Source organism: Bos javanicus, chromosome 22 (genome assembly GCF_032452875.1).
Source record: "Bos javanicus breed banteng chromosome 22, ARS-OSU_banteng_1.0, whole genome shotgun sequence".
NCBI classification, from domain to species: Eukaryota; Metazoa; Chordata; class Mammalia; order Artiodactyla; family Bovidae; genus Bos; species Bos javanicus.
The window spans coordinates 59200110-59218008 of NC_083889.1; the positions used below are offsets into that span (position 1 = coordinate 59200110).

A 17899-nucleotide genomic window follows, 5' to 3' on the forward strand; every position below is an offset into this window, starting at 1 on the left:
CCTGTTCATTGCTGGTAGGAATGTGGCCAGCTGTGACTTTTCTGGAAAGGAACTTGGTTCTCTGAAAACCACACTTGACAGCAAAAAGGAAGAAACTTCTGACATTAGCTATGAGGTGGATGAGTGTCCAGGATGTTGGGCCAAGTGGACAAGCCAGACCTGGGCGAGACACGCAGGGAAATCTCAGGTACGTGAAGTTCCAGGAAGGGGAAACCCTCCTGGGCAGTGGGGGGGGGGGCGTTCCTGCAGAGGTGCAAGAGGGACCTTTTTAGGGGATGGGAAGGTTTGTGCCTGAGTTGTGTTGGTGTTGACACTGGTGACTATACTCATCAAACCTCACTGACTCTTACAGTTAAATGGGAGCATTTTAGCACGTGTCCATGATGGCTGCAAAAAGTTGATTTAAAAATTTTAAAATACAAATATATATGTTTTTTTATCTTGCAAATTCCATTTTGGATAAGCAGGCCTACAGATATAAAAGTACCCGTATAGAAGAACATATGCCGATGGCTGTTTTCTCCCAACATTTCTTAGAGATAAAAAAACTATGGATGATGGAAATATTTGTCATCGGGGAAATAAATGAATAAATTACAATACATTCTTAACGTAAAATAAACCCACCTAAAATAATAGGTTAGTATCTTTTGGTCTTCAGGAATATGCATGTTATGGGTTAAAAAAAAAAAGCAAGTTGTCAAGACATGTGCATAGTATTCCATTTTTGTAAAAAAAATAAGTGTATATTTTTAAACATGGTATGTATATCTGAAAGACAGGAAAAATATGCATTGAGCACACTAGGCTGTTAGCATTTATTACTTCAGGGGTTGGGACTGGAGTAGGGCGTAGGGCATATATGATTTTCCTTTCACAAAATTTTGAATTATTTCAGTTGTAAAAATCAGCATGAATTACTTTCATAATTCTTTCAAGTCTTAAACAAAGTTTAAGAAAAAAGTAATAAAGAGTATAGGGAATCACTAAGTGTTTTATAATATAAAATAGGATAAAAACAATAAATTGAATCCGTGCTTTTATTGCTAGTGGAAAAAATGAAATATGCATGTGGATAAGATTTGTAAGAACTCAAAACAGGTTTTTAAGAGTTTTGTAGAGTGTAGGAGTATACATTTTTTTTTATAAACCTGTGAATGCTTGTGGGCAATAACCAGAATAGTTCTATTATATAAAATATGCAAAATACAGATGCAGTGAACAAAGCACAGATAGAAAATGCAAAAAGTAAAGTGGTTCAGTAAGGAGGGCAGGTTTATGAACAATTTTTTTCGCTTTCCCCAAACTGTATGTAATATTACAACACCTTAGAATAAGAAGTAACCCTTCCTCTCCGAGCAGCGAGGTGCTCTTCTATGGAATTGTTGACATTAGGTGAAAAGACAACACAAATGCCATCAGCTTTGTCAGCATAAACCCTGTATGAACAAGGACTAGAAAGAAGAAGGCTGACATGTCTGAGGTTTCTAGTTTCTATTTTCTTTACTATTACTGCGAAAACAGCAAATAAAGAGTAGGGGAAAGCCACCTGCAGTGACATGGACAGACTTAGAGAGGATTGGACTAAGTGAAGTCATCAGACAAGGACAAAGAGCCTGTGACACCATCGGCTTGTGTAACCACCCTCCCAAAACAATAGTACAAATGAATTTATACACAAAACAGATACAGACCCACAGACAGAGAAAACCAGTGTATGGTTGCCCAAGGGGAAAGTGGAGGGAGGGATAGATAAGGAGTTTGGGATTAGCACATCCTCACTATATATAAAACAGATAACCAACGAGGACCTACTGTGTAGCACAGGGAACTCTATTCAATATCTTGTAGTAATCTATAAGAGAAAAGAGTCTGAAAAAAAAACCAGATTTATGTATGTATAACTCAACCACTTTGCTGTACGCCTGAAACTAACACAACATTGTTAGTTTCAAAATCAATTGTTCTTTAATAAAAATTAAAAAAAAAAAGAGTCCAGGGAAAACTTTTATTCTGTGTTTTCCTAGTTGCCAGAGGCTCTATCTTCTTTTTTCAGTATAAACATCTTTTAAATACTAGCTGATTGGGAAATCCCTAAAACACATTGTCTCAAGCTGCTGACCTTTGGAGAGCAAATGGGGTGGCGGGGAGGCTGTGATCCGTGTTCCCTCGCAGTGAGGGTCCAGCCTGCTGGGTTCCAGCCCCGCCTATGGCAGGGGGTCACTGGGATGCGGGGAGGAGACACCGAGCTGGTCTGAAGCAGGCTGTTCCGGGAAGGAGGCCCAGGCCTTCCCTGGCAGTCTCCTCCGAGTTCTTGGGGATGTTTGTGCCATGTCTAAACACAGACTGCAGATTGAACATGACCCAAGCAAGTCACTTGCCCTGCAATTCAAAAAAACAAACGCAGTCCTAGACTTGATATGGTTCAAATCAGCTGGAACAGGGGCCTCTCGGGTTGGGAGAAGCTCTAGCCACTTCTGATCTTCTAATAGGAAGGAATATCAAGTCAGGGCTCCAAATTGTGATATATTTTAAATGTTTAGATAATTAACACTTTCAAAAACACACACATTGCATTTTTAGTAGTGCTAAAGGTGACTACAGAAATACATACACATATAAAAGTAACTACGTGTGTGTATATATATGGATGGAGATACATGTATTTCCTTTTTGGAAAGTATAGATGTATTTAAAGTCAGGAAAAAGGATGAGTTTGTTTGATTTTTGACCTTGACACACAGTTTGTGGGATCTTAGTTCCCCGCCCAGGGACTGACCCGGGGCCTGGCACTGAAAGGGTTAACTGTGTCCTAACCACTGCACCGCCAGGATATTTTGGAAAAGGTTATTTTAAAATAATATATTAGTTACATTTTCAAATAAGACGTTGAATATTTTTTTTTTAATCTCTAGCAACCGTTTCCAGTAAACAACATCTAAATTGAAAATAATAGATCCAATTGTTCATTTGAAAAAGTATGGTAAATACACAGGGAAATTTTTATACACATTGTGTAATATTCCCTCTATATATACCTATCTGCTCAGGGTGTACTCCAGGTATACTGGTTTGACTAAGGAAGACAAAATTCAAAGTAATACGATAAGCATTTTCTTTCAATCCTTCTTATCTCCGGCTCATGGAGGCCCTTGTATGGAGATGGAGCTCTGGGAGAATGCGCAACCTGGCCACCTGCCCAGGGCAGGCCGTGCTAAGCAGCCTGCAGAAGCTGCTGGGGGTGGAGCCTGCGACTCGGGATCAAAGGACTCAGACTGGAATTGCAGCGCTGCTGTTTCCTGTGTGACTCTGAGCCTACATCCTCCACAGAGAGATGGGGATAAGTAGTGAAACCTGCGCAGGCTTGGGGGAAGGTTAACCAGATGCACAGGGCTGCTCAGCACAAGATTTAGCACGAAGGTTGCTCAAATGTTTGCTTCCTTGGATGGACTAGCCCTGGCTGGACGAAGGGATAACGTGCGATGATGTATGTGAAAACAAATGTTGGTTATAATTAGAAATGGGCAGCAGCGCCTGGAGTCTGTGTCAGGACGGCTTGTCCGTGTGTCCGATGGTGGCGGTGGGAGGTTTGCGCAAGGGAGTTAGCCTCCAACGCTAGGATATTTTTTAACTTCCTTCTGAGTGCCCCACCCCCCGATCTTTTGGCAGCCCCCCGAGCTTGATAGCTTCTCAGAACGGTTCTGAAAATGCAGAGGAGGGCCGGGAAGGGGCAGGACGATGGGCAAGGAACTACAGGTCACGGCTCCCGATGCGCGTCATACTTCCGGGTGCATTCAGAGGCGCAGCGAGTCCCGGCCTGCTCCCTCGGACCTTGCCTCCCTTTTCCGATACTCCAGACGCCCTAGTCTAGACAGTTTCAGTCTACTATCCCTGAAACACGTGGAGCTGAGACTTGGTCAAGGTGCATTCCTGCCCGCTTCCTCCGCCCTTGGTTCCCTCCTCCTAGAACATTTGCAACTGGATCTCCACGAGGTTGGTGCCCTCTCATTTAAGTCTCAGCTAAGCTTCCTGCGTCAAGAAACGCCTCTCCTGATCCCTGTATCTAAAGTACCCACCCTCAACCTCTACTGACTCTCTGCCCTGTTATGCTGTTTTCTTTACAGTGCTGGTCATCATCGAAAACCGTCTCATCTGCATATGGACTATTTGAGAGCCCTCAGAAGCAAGAGCTCACCTGTCTCGTCCATACCAAATCCTCAGCATCTGCACTCCCGAGAAAGTGAAAGTGAAGTTGCTCAGTCGTGTCTGACTCTTTGCGACCCCATGGACACCAGGCTCCTCCTTCCATGGGATTTTCTAGGCAAGAGTACTGGAGTGGGTTGCCTTTTCCTTCTCCAGGGAACTTCCCGACCCAGGGATCGAACCCAGGTCTCAGGCATAGACAGACACTTTACCGTCTGAGCCACCAGGGAAGTCTCTGCACTCCCAAGAAATACTTGTTAAATGAATGAATGATTGAAGTCCTTCATGGTGTCTTCCTAACTGAAAGGAGAGCTTCATCCTGGGTGATCCATGGCAGTTTATTTACTGCTGTATGCAGGGCTTTTCCTGGTTGTGGTGGGTCCATGCATTGGTGGTCTCCACTGACTTTCAGCCCTCTTCCTCGCATGTAAATTCCCGGATTGGACACATAACTAACATGCTTTGGCCAATGGGATGGTAGCAGGTGTGCTGGGCACAGAGCCTTGATAAATATTTGAATGCTGGGGTCTGTCCTCTTGGGACATTATCTCTTGAAGTCCTGAGTTACTCTGTAAAGAGGTCTAGCTGCTGTGCTGACATGGGGCACAAGTGTTCCAGTCATCCCCTCGTTCCAGCCACCTCAGCTGAAGCCCCAGAAGTCTGAGTGAAGATGCTCTTTGGAACCTTCCACCCCAGGATACACCTGGCAGGGTGGAAGAACCACCCAGCTGAGCCCAGCCCAGAGCGCAGAGCCAGGGGAAGTATGCAGTCACGTTTTAAACAAGCTTGACATGCTGACTTCAGCAAGAAGTAGCTGAAATACCAGTTTACGTTCCATTTTGAATGGCTGTGCGAGTCCACAACTCAGAAACCGAGGTGGCAAAGGCTGCAACACGGTTAGCTTTGCTTTTGCACTTTGCCCCGCATCCCACACAAGTCAGTCAATAGTTCGTTGAGCAGTTTATTGAACTCTCCATGCTAATCTCTGTGCTACTTAAGTGTGTGATGCAGAGGGTGCTGGTCGTTTTCTCCACAATCTTTAAGGTCATGCCAGAGGTGTCAGTGGGTCCATGCCACGCCTTGTTCCCGACCACACAGCTTGTGCAAGGCTGTGGCAGCTGGGCCTGCAGGGGTGAGCCTCCTGCAGACGCTGCAGCCAGGTTACCGCCCTCTCCCTAGGCCTTCCCTCCTGGACCGTTCCCCCCACCACCCCCGCCCATACCAGCTACTCTCCTAGAGAGAGAGAGAGAGAGAGAACAGGGTAGGTCTGCCTAACCTTGACCTTCATTCATGTCTTAAAAGACGAGACAAACCCTACTCTATACTGCCTTAAAACCTACATTTAAGTAGAAAGCCTTATTTTTTCCCCTTATTTTTCCCTCTTGGACAGAATTAAGTAAATCCAAAGTGACAACACAGTTTATCTCAGATTAGAAGTTATGATTGGTGGTTTGAAAGCAAAAAAAAAGTCAATTTTATAGTTAAATACATTAAAATTTTTTAAGGAAGGAAGGAACGGGAAATCTTTTTATTAAAAAAGTCAAATGCACAGACTAAAAAGACCTAATAATTACTAAGTTGCCATATTCACTTTACATGTGAATGTGTGTGTGTGTGTGTGTGTGTGTGTGTGTGTGTGTTTTCCTCAAAGATTTGGAGGCAGTTTCAGTTCTCCTACCCAACCACCACAGCACTGTCACACCTAAAAAACCAACCATCCTGAGACACAGTCCTTGCACATGAGGCTTGGGTGAAAGACAGCCCACCTTTCTCTGCACTTCTTATCTGGGAGCACAGGCTAGCTGGCCAGGGTGCAAGGCCAAGTGTGGGAGGAGGTAATGGGAGGGCTTTCTGATCCCCGAGGCCAGGCAAAGGCGTGGAGCTGCTGGGCTTCAGCACTGGGTTTAAAACCATTTATGGGAGCACCCTGGTTCCCGGATTCTGAGCACCAGTGTTGAACTGCCTGTGCGTGAGCAAGTCCCAGGCCGACGTGCCCCTCAGCAGTGTGGAAAAGGCATGAAAAACCGAATCGAGCAGGTCTTTGCGAGACAAAAGAAACTGTAGCCACGAGTCAAGCATGAGGGGGAAACAAAAGATTCATTGCTAACAATTTCTGCTGTGAAGGAACCCAGGCCTTCCCAGGGGGCAATGTGGGTGGGGACAGCTGGACTGAGACAGGAAGTGGGGCTCAGGCAGGGAATTCCTGGCTGGATCGAGTGTGCTGCAGGAGCGCCTGGCAGTCCCCACCTCTGCTGACTGTGGGCGCTTCCTGGCCAGGAAGGCTTCTGCATAATCTCTCTGCCATCCCTGCAGTCCTGCCTCCTTTCCTCCACCCCCTAGCTCCGTCTCCCACAACAGACTGTTTTTATCTGCCCTTCATCGCAGTCATCCCTATGAAGCAGAGGCGGTATCTGCTTGCAGGGCAGCTCTCGGGCAGGACCACACAGGGTGGGGTGGGTGACCGTGGCTGGCGCACTATCAGGCACCTTGAAACAGGCCCTGAGTAAATGGAGTCTGAGTCATTTCCTGGGGAGGCCCCGCCCTGGGAGGTGCCAGTGGGAGCGGGGCAGGCGGGACGGGGGAGAACCCGGGTTCTTGCCCCTGCTCCCTCTGCTGGGGGGGGGCAGTGCGAGCCAACAGCTCTCCCTGCGTGCCCCAGGGCCCACCAGGCAGCCCCAGGCCTGGGTCAATCTGGAGAGGCCTGCAATTGCTGCTGCTGGTTCCTGGGCTCCCTGCCTCCTGTGTCACTTCCCAGCTCTTCAATCACCTGTGAGACTATTTCCTTGTATTAAATTCTGTCTGTTCTAAATACCTACAGTGGTTTCAGTTTTCCTGGCTGGACCCTGACTGGTACACATGTTAAATGTTCAGATCAAGTGGGCAGTAAAGGGAGAGCTCAGCACGCTTGGGAGGCCCAAACCCTGCACGTCCCACAGCAAGGCCTGGCCCTTGCCTGGCTCCTGGGAGGCAACATGCAGGCCCTGCGATGTCCACATGGGGAGAGTGCCTTTGTGTGCCTGGGGCCCAGGGCCACCCCAGACAGCTGGTGCCACCCATGTGATGTATGGTAAATGCCTATTTTTACTTGCCTGGGGCCACGGTTGGGGGATGGTAATGAAGACCGTGGTGGCTCAGTGGCAAAGAATGCGCCTGCAATGCAGGAGATGCAGAAGACCTGGGTTCAATCCCTGGTTCGAGAAGACTCCCTGGAGGAGGCACTCCAGTATTCTTGCCGGGAGAATCCCATGGACAAAGGAGCCCGACAGGCCACAGTCCATAGGTCGCAAAGAGTTGTACACGACTGAAGTGACTTAGCACGCATGCATGCAATGGAGACCGAATATCTGTGGTGAGCCATGGGGGTGCTCTCTGCTTAGGAGACTGCCCTTCCACACAAACCCTGAACACTGGGGACTGGATGAGAGTCCGGTTGGCCACACCTGTGCACGCTGTCACACGGTCGCCGGGAGAACTAAGCGCTGTCTGCGGGTCTCCTGTGGTCAGGACAGCCGGACGGGCACACCTGGGAGCTCCTGCGCTCTGCTCTGTATACGCTTTCCTTTCCTGATTTTAATCTCTATTCTTCTACTAGAGTGAACTGTAACCATGAGCTGAACAGCTTTCCTGAATTATGAGTCCTTCTACCAAGTCACGGAGGCTGGGGGTAGTCCTGGAGACCTCCAACACACCAATTAAACAGGAAACGTTTCTTCCACAGACAAAATGTCTAGGGTCCCAGAGCTTAAGTAATATATCTGAACTGGATGCAGGTTCCACTTGACTCCAAAGGCCTGCCCCCATCACCACGCACCATGGACTGCCTCTTGTAAGGATGGAGCAGGGTGAAAGTGTGGACGCAGGAAGACTGCTTGACGAGCCAGAGTAGGGCCTGCTGGGGCCCCTCCAGGCTCCCTGCATCAACAGGCATCTACTGATCTCTGATCTCTGACTAGGCAACCATGTGCATGCCAGGGAGGGACTGGAGAAGGTTGCTGTGGGTGAGACCACTCTCCTGCAGAGAGAGGGAGACCAGGAGCAAGGGACAGGGCTGATTTACCAACCACACGGCAAGGAGCTGGCAGCATCTTCACTGGGCATCTCACCCAAATCGGGGGTGTCCTGGCTTCCACATGGCAGTGGTGAAAAGTGAAAGTGAAAGTCATTCAGTTGTGTCTGACTCTTTGCGACCCCACGGACTATACAGTCCATGGAATTCTCCAGGCCAGAATACTGGAGTGGGTAGCCTTTCTCTCTCCAGGGAATCTTCCCAATCCAGAGACTGAACTTCCCACATTGTAGGCAGATTCTTTACCAGCTGAGCTACAGGGAAGCCCAAGAATTCTGGAGCAGGTAGCCTATCCCTTCTCCAGCGGATCTTCCCAACCCAGGCATCAAACCGGGGTCTCCTGCATTGCAGGTGCATTCTTAACCAACTGAGCTAATTAGAGCCAGAAACACAGCATCCTCTGGTCCCTTTCTTCCCCTTCCTTCACCTGCCACACCCCTGTGTGTGCCCAGTTGCTCAGCCATGTCCGGCTCTGTGTGACCCCATGGTCTGCAGCCCACCAGGCTCCTCTGTCCATGGGATTCTCCAGGCAGCAATACTGGAGTGGGCTGCCATTTCCTCCTCCAGGGGATCTTCCCTCCCCAGTGGTTGTGCCTCCTGCACTGGCAGGTGGATTCTTTACCCTAGTCTGCTTCTGAAATCTATGTGCGAAGGCCCTCTGTCCTCTGTCCACCCGGCCCGCCCAAGCCCTCCCCAGCGCCACCTTTGCCCCTGCACCGCTCGTGCTCGCCTGCCGGTCGCCTCTGCTCCCTCCAGTTTCATGTAAGACGTGCTCCTCGGAGAAGCCTTCCCTGCCCGCCGAGGGAGAGGCGGCCACCACCCTCATTGGCCCCTTCCACGGCATCCTCCTCTGTTCTCATTTATAGGTTTCCCCACTTTCTCCGACAATCACAGCTAAGACTTGTTGGGCATTTACTGTGTGCTAAGACGCTGCTCAAAGCGTGTGACTTCATATTAGCTCACTTGGTGATCATGTACACAATTCTGGCTTTACAGCTAAGAAAACAAGTTTAAAACCACTGCCTTGACAAACCTGGGGCATGAGGAGGGCAGGGAGCCTGTCTGGGTTACTGAGCCAGAAGCCAGGCACGCAGTCTGGCCCGTAAACAGGAGCTCTGTGTGTATCTGCTGGAGAGAACACGAAGCCTGCAAAGGGCCTGGATGTGGAGAAGGGGAAGGAAGGAATCAAGGCTGGATCTCAGGCTCTAGGTGATGCAACTGGGTGGTACCATGGACACAGGTAGGGCTCCCAGGGAGGCGCCAGTGGTAAAGAACCCGCCAGGCAGTGCAGGTGACATAGGACACGGGGGTAGGATCCCTGGGTCGGGAAGATCCCCTGGAGAAGGGCATGGCAAGGCAACCCACTCCAGTATTCTTGCCTGGAGAATCCCATGGACAGAGGAGCCTGGTGGGCTGCAGACCATGGGGTCACAGGGTCCAACAGGACTGAAGCGACTTAGCATGAACGCACGAATGATGAACAGAGGAGCGGAGGCCGGCCGGGTCGGCCGCTGTGCAGACCCTCTGAATGTGGGCTGGACCTGATCCCTTGATCCTCCCTAGTAGGATGTGACAAAGGCAAGGTCACATGGCACCTGCAGTCGGGTTACGAACATCCTGACTTCCACCTCACGAGCCATCTTGCTATACTGCCCTCCTGGTGTGCACACTCTGAAGAAGTGTGCCAACGCATGGAGAGGCCCGTGTGGCAAGGGCCTGAGGGCAGCCTCTGGCCAAAGCCTACAAATGAAGGACACCCTCGAGCCAACGGCCGACAACGGACTGAATCCTGGCAATAAAGACCTTTCCTCAGCCTTCAGATGAGACCCCTGCCCCTGGGCAGCCTCGTCAGAGACCCTGAGGCAGAGGACCCGGCTGAACTAGGTCCAGATTCCTAGCCACAGAAACCGTGAAATAAGAAAAGGATTTAAAAAAAAAAAATTATTGCGGTAAAAAGTACACAGCATGAATGGACCATTCTAGCTATTTGAAGTGTCCTGCTCAGCACTGGTAACTACTGGCATAGTGCTATATGACAGTTGCCTGGGACATCTTCTTTTTGCAGCTGGAATCCTACGAACACTGAACAGTAACTCCCCCCTGCCTCTCCCCAGACCCTGAAACCACCGTCCCACTTTGTGTCTCGGTGACTGGGATGGACGTGGAATCAGACAGTAGCCATCCTTTGCCACTGCTTCATTTCAGCGAGTGTGAGATCCTCTGGCTCATCCAAGTGGCAGGGTGTATCAGAATTTCCTGTTTTAAGGCTGAGTAATATTGCCTGATGCTGGGAGAGACTGAGGGCAGGAGAAGGGGGTGACAGAGGATAAGATGGCTGGATGGCATCACCCACGCAATGGACAAGAATTTGACTGATCTCCAAACATCTCTTTGAGACCCTGCTTTCCATTTTTCCGGGTGTACACTGGAGATGGAATTGCTGGATCATATGGTGATTCTATGTTGAATTTTGGGGGAAAGCTCTGTCTGTCTTTCTTCTCGTATTTCCACCAAAGGAGCACAAGGGTTCCAGTTTCTCCACATCCTCACCAATGCTAGCTGTCCTGTTCTTTCAATACTGGTCATCCTAGGACGTGAGCTGGTATCTCATTAAATTGTGTTACTTTAGGCAGCTAAGTGTGGGGGTGACTTTTGTGTGGTAAGTAATACACCATTTCATTTTGTGATTTCCAAGAACAGACTGGTTATTGGTTTCTAATGGTGTTGAAAGACTGAGCCAGAGGAGAACTGAAACACAAGGGTCCCGGGGTCATCAGAGAGCCAGAGCTGGGGGCCTTGGGCAGAACAAGACCCCGTGGAAGGGGAAGAGCAGCCAGGCTGGCGGCAAAGAGGTGGAGACTGGAACAAGGGCACGTCTGTGGGGAGTCACCCGTGCACTTTCTGTAGGCTGTCTATAATCTTCCCTGGAGCAGAGAGACACGTAGGGAAGGGTGGTCCGGGGAGGGCTCACTCTCTTCGCGTGGTTCACTCGGGAAAGCATTGGTCATGCGGAAATCACGGCAGCTCTGCGGCAGGCCTGGGCTGGTCGGCTGTGTCTCAGGCAGTCCAGCCCACGCCCCTCCTCCTCGCCCACCAGCCTTTGGTCACGTCTTTTCCGAGTAGAGCACAATGTCTAGCAGGTCCCTGACGACGGTTAGGAAGACACAGCAGCCCCAGTGGCTGAACTTCCTGGGCTTTCCAAGTCCCAGGCCCTTCACAAGCCGCAGCAGGGTCGCCCTCCAAAGAGGTGCCTGCACTGAATCCCTGTGCATGAATGTGACTCGTGTACACTCCATGATACCATGCATGAGTGTCTCGGCAGTTCACGCAAAGGCAGACTTGTTCTGGGGCCTTTCTGACTGCAGAATATGCGAAGTCAGGCACAGCCAGAGGTCAGCGGGCCCCGTGAGGTGGGCACGGGCCTCGGGGAGCTCACGACAGACGCTCGCTGTCAGTTTACTGAACTGTCACTACTCTATCGCTGTCCTCCAGTCTGCGCGCAGGTGGAGCTGTTCCCAGCCCTTTCTGTTCCGTCGCCAGCTCCCGGTGAGTCACGTAACGACCAGCCCTGCCGCCCCTCCGGGAGGTGAGCCTGCAGAGGGCTGCTTCTCCTCCTGCCTTGCAGTGACAGGAACACTGTCTCTCGGGAAGCCCGAAGCCATGTTGTAGGCCTCTCAGGCTCGCCGCCGCGCATCCAGAGACGAGCAGGGTGGGTGTTAATTCTGTTTTCCTGGGCACCAAGCGGGTCCAGGAGAAGCTGAACTCCTGGGTGCTTTCATCACACAAAATGAATACCAAGCTTTTGCACATGGACATTCATTTGACTTCAGATGCTATATTTTTTCCTTTTCAGTCAACCAAGCGATCGATCTGGAGGAGAGTCTTACTGCAGAGAATCAACACGGAGTTGCTCAGAGCAGGGCTGGAATCTGGGCTCTGTCATTCACTCATTTCACTGCTACTTACTGAGCCCCTACTGTGCGCCAGGAACATGCCAGGCTTGCCTTAGCAGCTGAAGGTAGAGAGATACAGTCAGCAAGTGTGATGGTTAACTTTATATGTCAACTTGACTGGCCATGGGGCACCTGGATATCTGCTCACTCATTATCCTTGGTGTGTCTGTGATGGTGCTTTGGACGAGATTACATTTAAAACACTAGACTGGGTAAAGAAGATCGCTCCCCTCAATGCGGGTGGGCCTCGCCCAATCAGTTGAAGGCTTGTGTTTAAAAAAATTCACTGAATAAGAGGGAGCTACACCTGCCTGACAGTCTTTCCAACTAAGATACTGGCTTTTTTTCTGCTTTTGTCCTCAAACTGAAATGTCAGCTCTTCCTGAGTCTTGAGGCTGCCAGTGTTCAGACAGAAACCACACCATCAGCTCCCCTGCTCCTCAGACCTTTGGACTTGGGCTGGAACTAAGTCACCCGCTCCCCTGGGGCTCCAGACTGCTGAGCACCTCGCAGGTCTTGGGACCCGCCCACTCCCATAACCACAGGAGTCAATTCCTTACAATCAAACTCAGCCTCCCGGTCTGTCTACACACACACCAACACACCCTGTTATTTTCACCTTTTTAGTAACTTTTACTACAAATGGTCAACCCAGACAGGGATAAGGTGCCATGAAGAAAGCGGAACAAGACCATGGAAAACAGAGGAGGTGGGACTTTAGCTACAGAGGTTCGGAATGCCTTTCTGAGGAGGTGGCCTTTCAGATGACTGCACAGGAGAGCACAGCCCCTTACACACTGTGGGAGCGAGTTGGGCCGAGGCCTTGCCCGCAGGGCAGGGCCACAGAGAGTGGGGGAAACAGGAAGAATCCCAGGGAGGCAGGCGCGGGGCGTGTTAGGGCCTCACGGACTGCAGGGAGGAGTCTGCGTTTTACTCCCAGGTGAGGGGCAGCCTCTGGAAGCTCTTTAGAAGATGTTAACCCTCTGCCTCCTTTGTGTCCAGAGTCTGCCGTGTGATCTTCAGAATGAAAGTGCCTCTCTGAGCGTCAGTTTCCTGGTGGTGTTGTGAGGATCAAATGAGATAACACAAGAGAACGACTTAGCGCTGTGCCTGGCGTTAAGAAGCGGCTCAGGAAGTGCCGGTTTCTCTGGCTCGCTATTCACCGTGGGTTCCAACTGTAAATGTTGATGCTGGAACAAGCTGGGGAAGTAAAAGTGACGTGAACTTTCTGGGAACAGGGGCAAAATGTATACCAGAGACACTCATCATGTGCTGTGTACACGTGGAGAGACTGGAGCCGGTTAAATCCTGAGCAGTAAAGCCAGAGCTGTGGGTCAGATAGACTTGGGTTCCAACTCTGGCTCTTCCGCTGCCTCCCCCAGGCGAGTTTTGGCAAATCATCAAATCCTGCAAGGCTTGGTGAACTCGGGAAATGGGGACTGTGAGAATTAAAGTAGACAGCTTGTGCAGATCATAACTACCTGGCCCCCCGTCAGAGCCATCGGGGGGCACGCACAAGTGCCAAAGGTAACTTTAAAAAAGTAGCAAGTTATACACACGTGCATATAGCGATGGTTATGCTAAAGACTGCTTAAGCTGATCTACAGATTTAATTCAACTCTAATTAAAATCTCACAGGTTTGTCTATGAAACAAGCTTTATTTGGAGGATTTCTATGGAGAAATAAAGGCAAAAAAAAAAAAAGGCAAGCCATGTTTCAAAAATAAGATGAAAGGACTCACCCTCTGAGATACTAATGTGAACACTTACCCTAAGACTGTGATGATTAAGACAGTGAGAAACCAACAGAGGGACGGACAGACTGACAATGATGCGGTGTAGGAGCTCAGAAGCAGATCCGTGGGCCGCACAGGCGATAGACGGGAGTCTGACGTGCGGTAGAAATAGCATTGCAGGTCATTGTGGAAGGAAAGGATTATTCAATGAACTGTGCTGGTCAACTGATTATCCAAGTGGAAGAAAAATGAAATCAACTCCTTACCTCACACCATAAAAAACTTATGATGAAGTCAGAATATAAACATGGAAGGCAAAATTTTAAATCTTTGGAAGAAAACATAAAACTGTGCTGTTCAGTATAGCGTAACAACAAAAACCCAAACAACTTAATCAAAATATGGGCAGAAGATCTAAATAGACATTTCTCCAAAGAAAATACCAGGATGGCCAACAGGCACCTGAAAAGATGCTCAAAATCACTAATCATTCAGTTCAGTTCAGTTGCTCAGTCGTGTCCGACTCTCTGTGACCCCATGAATCACAGCACGCCAGGCCTCCCTGTCCATCACCAACTCCCGGAATTCACCAAAACTCATGTGCATCGAGTCGGTGATGCCATCCAGCCATCTCATCCTCTGTCATCCCCTTCTCCTCCTGCCCCCAATCCCTCCCAGCATCAGGGTCTTTTCCAATGAGTCAACTCTTCGCATGTGGTGGCCAAAGTACTGGAGTTTCAGCTTTAGCATCATTCCTTCCAAAGAAATCCCAGGACCGATCTCCTTCAGGATGGACTGGTTGGACCTCCTTGCAGTCCAAGGGACTTCTCCAACACCACAGTTCAAAAGCATCAATTCTTCTGCCCTCAGCTTTCTTCACAGTCCAACTCTCACATCCATACATGACCACTGGAAAAACCATAGTCTTGACTAGACGGACCTCTGTTGGCAAAGTAGTATCTCTGCTTTTTAATATGCTGTCTAGGTTGGTCATAACTTTCCTTCCAAGGAGTAAGCGTCTTTTAATTTCATGGCTGCAATTACCATCTGCAGTGATTATGGAGCCCCCCAAAATTAAGTCTGACACTGTTTCCATTAGAGAAATGCAAATTAAAACTACAGTGAGGTATCACTTTACACCAGTCAGAATGTCAATCATCAAAAAGTTTACAAACAATGAATGCTGGAGAGGGTGTGGAGCAAAAGGAATCTCCCTATGCTGTTGCGGGGGATGTAAATTGATACAGCCATTATAGAGAACAGTATGCACGTTCCCGAGAAAAAAGGAAACTAAAAATAGAACTACTATATGATCCAGCAACCTCACTCCTGAGTATATATCAGGAAAAGATGAAAACTCTTCTTCAAAAAGATACATACACCAATGTTCACAGCAGCACTGTTTACAGCAGCCAAGACACGGGAACAACCTAAGTGTCCGTCAACAGGTGAGTGGGTAGAAAAGGTGTGGCCCGTATATGCAATGGAATATTACTCAGTCATTAAAAGAATGAAATCATGCCATTTGCAGCAATATGACTGACCTGGAGGTTATCATTCTAAGGGAACTAAGTCAAATAAAGACAAATATCATATGGTATCATTGATATAGAATATAAATTAAAATTACACAAATGAATTTATTCCTAAAACAGATTCACAGACTTTAAAAACAGACTGCTGCTGCTGTTGTGCTGATAAGTCGCTTCAGTCGTGTCTGACTAATGGTTACCAAAGGGGAAAGGTGGGGGAGAGGGGTAAATAGGGAGTTTGGGACTGACATATACACATACACTATATAAAATAATCAAGAAGAATCTACTGCTAAGCACAGGGAACTCTACTGAATATTCTGGAACAACCTAAATTGGAAAAGAATTCATAACAGAATAGATACATGTCCGTGGATAACTGAATCACTGTGCTGATACCTGAAATTAACATTGGTAATCAATTACACGCCATTCAAAATAAAAAATAAAAGACACACTATATACTTTCCACAAAAGAAAACATCGCTCATTTAAAAATATTAAATTCTTAAGCTTACCTTGATCAAAACTCACCATAAAGAAAATGAAAACACAAGTCAAAAACTGGGAGAAGAGAACTGCAATAAACACATCGACAAAGACCAGCACCCACACCATACAAAGAACACCTATATCCTGGTTACCAGAAGGAATGAATGGGCGTTCAGAGAAGATTGTGGCTGCTCAATAAGCAAGAAAAAGGTTTGGACCTTCAGGGAAAAGCAGATTAGATCTCAGTGAGATTCCATCTATGCCCACTGGGTTGGCAGAAAGTAGATTTAATAACACTGAGCTGGAGAAGGTGTGGCCCACGGTGGGAAAGTGTCAGTTGGTACCAGGACTCTGGGCAGCAACTGGCACTATGTCGTAAGGCTGACTGTCCCTACACGGCTATCCCGCTCCTGGATGTGTCTGTCCGAGAGGCATTCCTGTAAACACATGCATCAGAAGACAGGCACACGATGTTCACAGTAGCATTTATTCTTGGTGATTAAAAAAAAAAGCTGGAAACAATGTAAATGCCCAGCAGCAAGAAAATAGATAGGTGCGCTGTGGTTTATTCACAACCGGATATTACACAGCCGTTGAGGCCGGGAACTGCAGCCACATGGCCTCCACATGTCCTACATGCTAGTCGCTCAGTTGCCCAGCTCTCTGCGACCCCATGGATGGTAGCCCGCCAGGCTCCTCTGTCCATGGGGATTCTCCAGGCAAGAATACTGGAGTGGGTTGCCATGCCCTCCTCCAGGGGATCTTCCCGACCCGGGGATGAAACCAGGGTCTCCTACGTTACAGGCAAATTCTTTACTGTGTACTTCAGCCCTGTACACAAGCCTCTCTGAAGTTCGCTTTTATGACTATAAAGGCACAATGGTATTTACTTTAAACTTTCTTTGGGATCTCCTAGCTCCAGCAATGATCATAGCTTATTAAAGAATAGTCCTTTATAGTTTGCAAAGGTGTGTGGGGTGGTTATATCTTTATCACATCCTTTAACAGTCCAATGTTTTAAAGTTATTTTGGCTTTTTTTTCCCACCCCCCACACTGTGAAGCTTGTGGGACCTTAGTTTCCTGACCAGGAATTGAACCTGGGCCCTCAGCAGTGATTTTGCCAAGTCTTAACCACTGGACTGTCAGGAAGTTCCCCGAAGGTCTAATTTTTATTACTAACAATGACTTACCTGGATAGAGTACCAGCTGTGTTTATAAGCATTATGTAATCGTGGGTGGACGTGAGTTTGAGCAAAATCTGGGACATGGTCAAGGACACGGAAGCCTGGCGTGCTGCAGTCCACGGGGCTGCAAAGAGCTGGACACAAGTGACCGACTGAACAACCAATGAGTGACTGAAGGAATGCTCTCGAAGCCTGAGCAGAGGAGATGTGGGGAGAGCTCATCTTACAAGGCAGCAAGCAGCCCCTAAAGCAAAGGCAGCCTGAGTTTCCCTGTTACCTTGGCACAGTCAGGGCGGCCAGGACTCTGCCCTGAATCATGATGGTGGCAGCCAGGGCCTGGCAAGGGGCCCTGCTCTTGGCAAGAAGTCCTGGCACAGCCTCTTCCTACGGTAGCTTCTGAAAAAAGAGAGAGTTGGTGCCACCTAGCAGTAAAGAACAGGGAGCACAGAGGAAAGCTGGAGAAATTCTTAACACAAAACAGTTATTTTATTTGGGGGGGGTGTGGTGTCAGGGTGGTGGTGGTGGTGAGAACGTATCATTAAAATAACATCTGCCTTTTTAAAGTAAATTTTTATTAAGATAACTGTATGCTCACTAGCAGTTGTAAGAAATAATACAGAAAGATCTTTCATGCCCTTGGCCCAATTTCCCCCAATGGTAAGATCTTGCAAAACTAAGATCAATGGGATAGAAACCAGAGTCCAGAAATAAATCCATACATTTGTGGTCAAT

General features: G+C 48.5%; 1 long non-coding RNA gene across 1 annotated transcript; it reads left to right on the top strand.

The window, feature by feature from the left end:
- Window positions 1–3674: 3674 nt before the first annotated feature.
- LOC133235595 (uncharacterized) lies at window positions 3675–4485 on the top strand. Its single transcript, XR_009732599.1, has 2 exons — window positions 3675–3993; window positions 4125–4485. It is a non-coding gene; the product is annotated as an uncharacterized LOC133235595 (long non-coding RNA).
- The last annotated feature ends 13414 nt before the right edge of the window (window positions 4486–17899 follow it).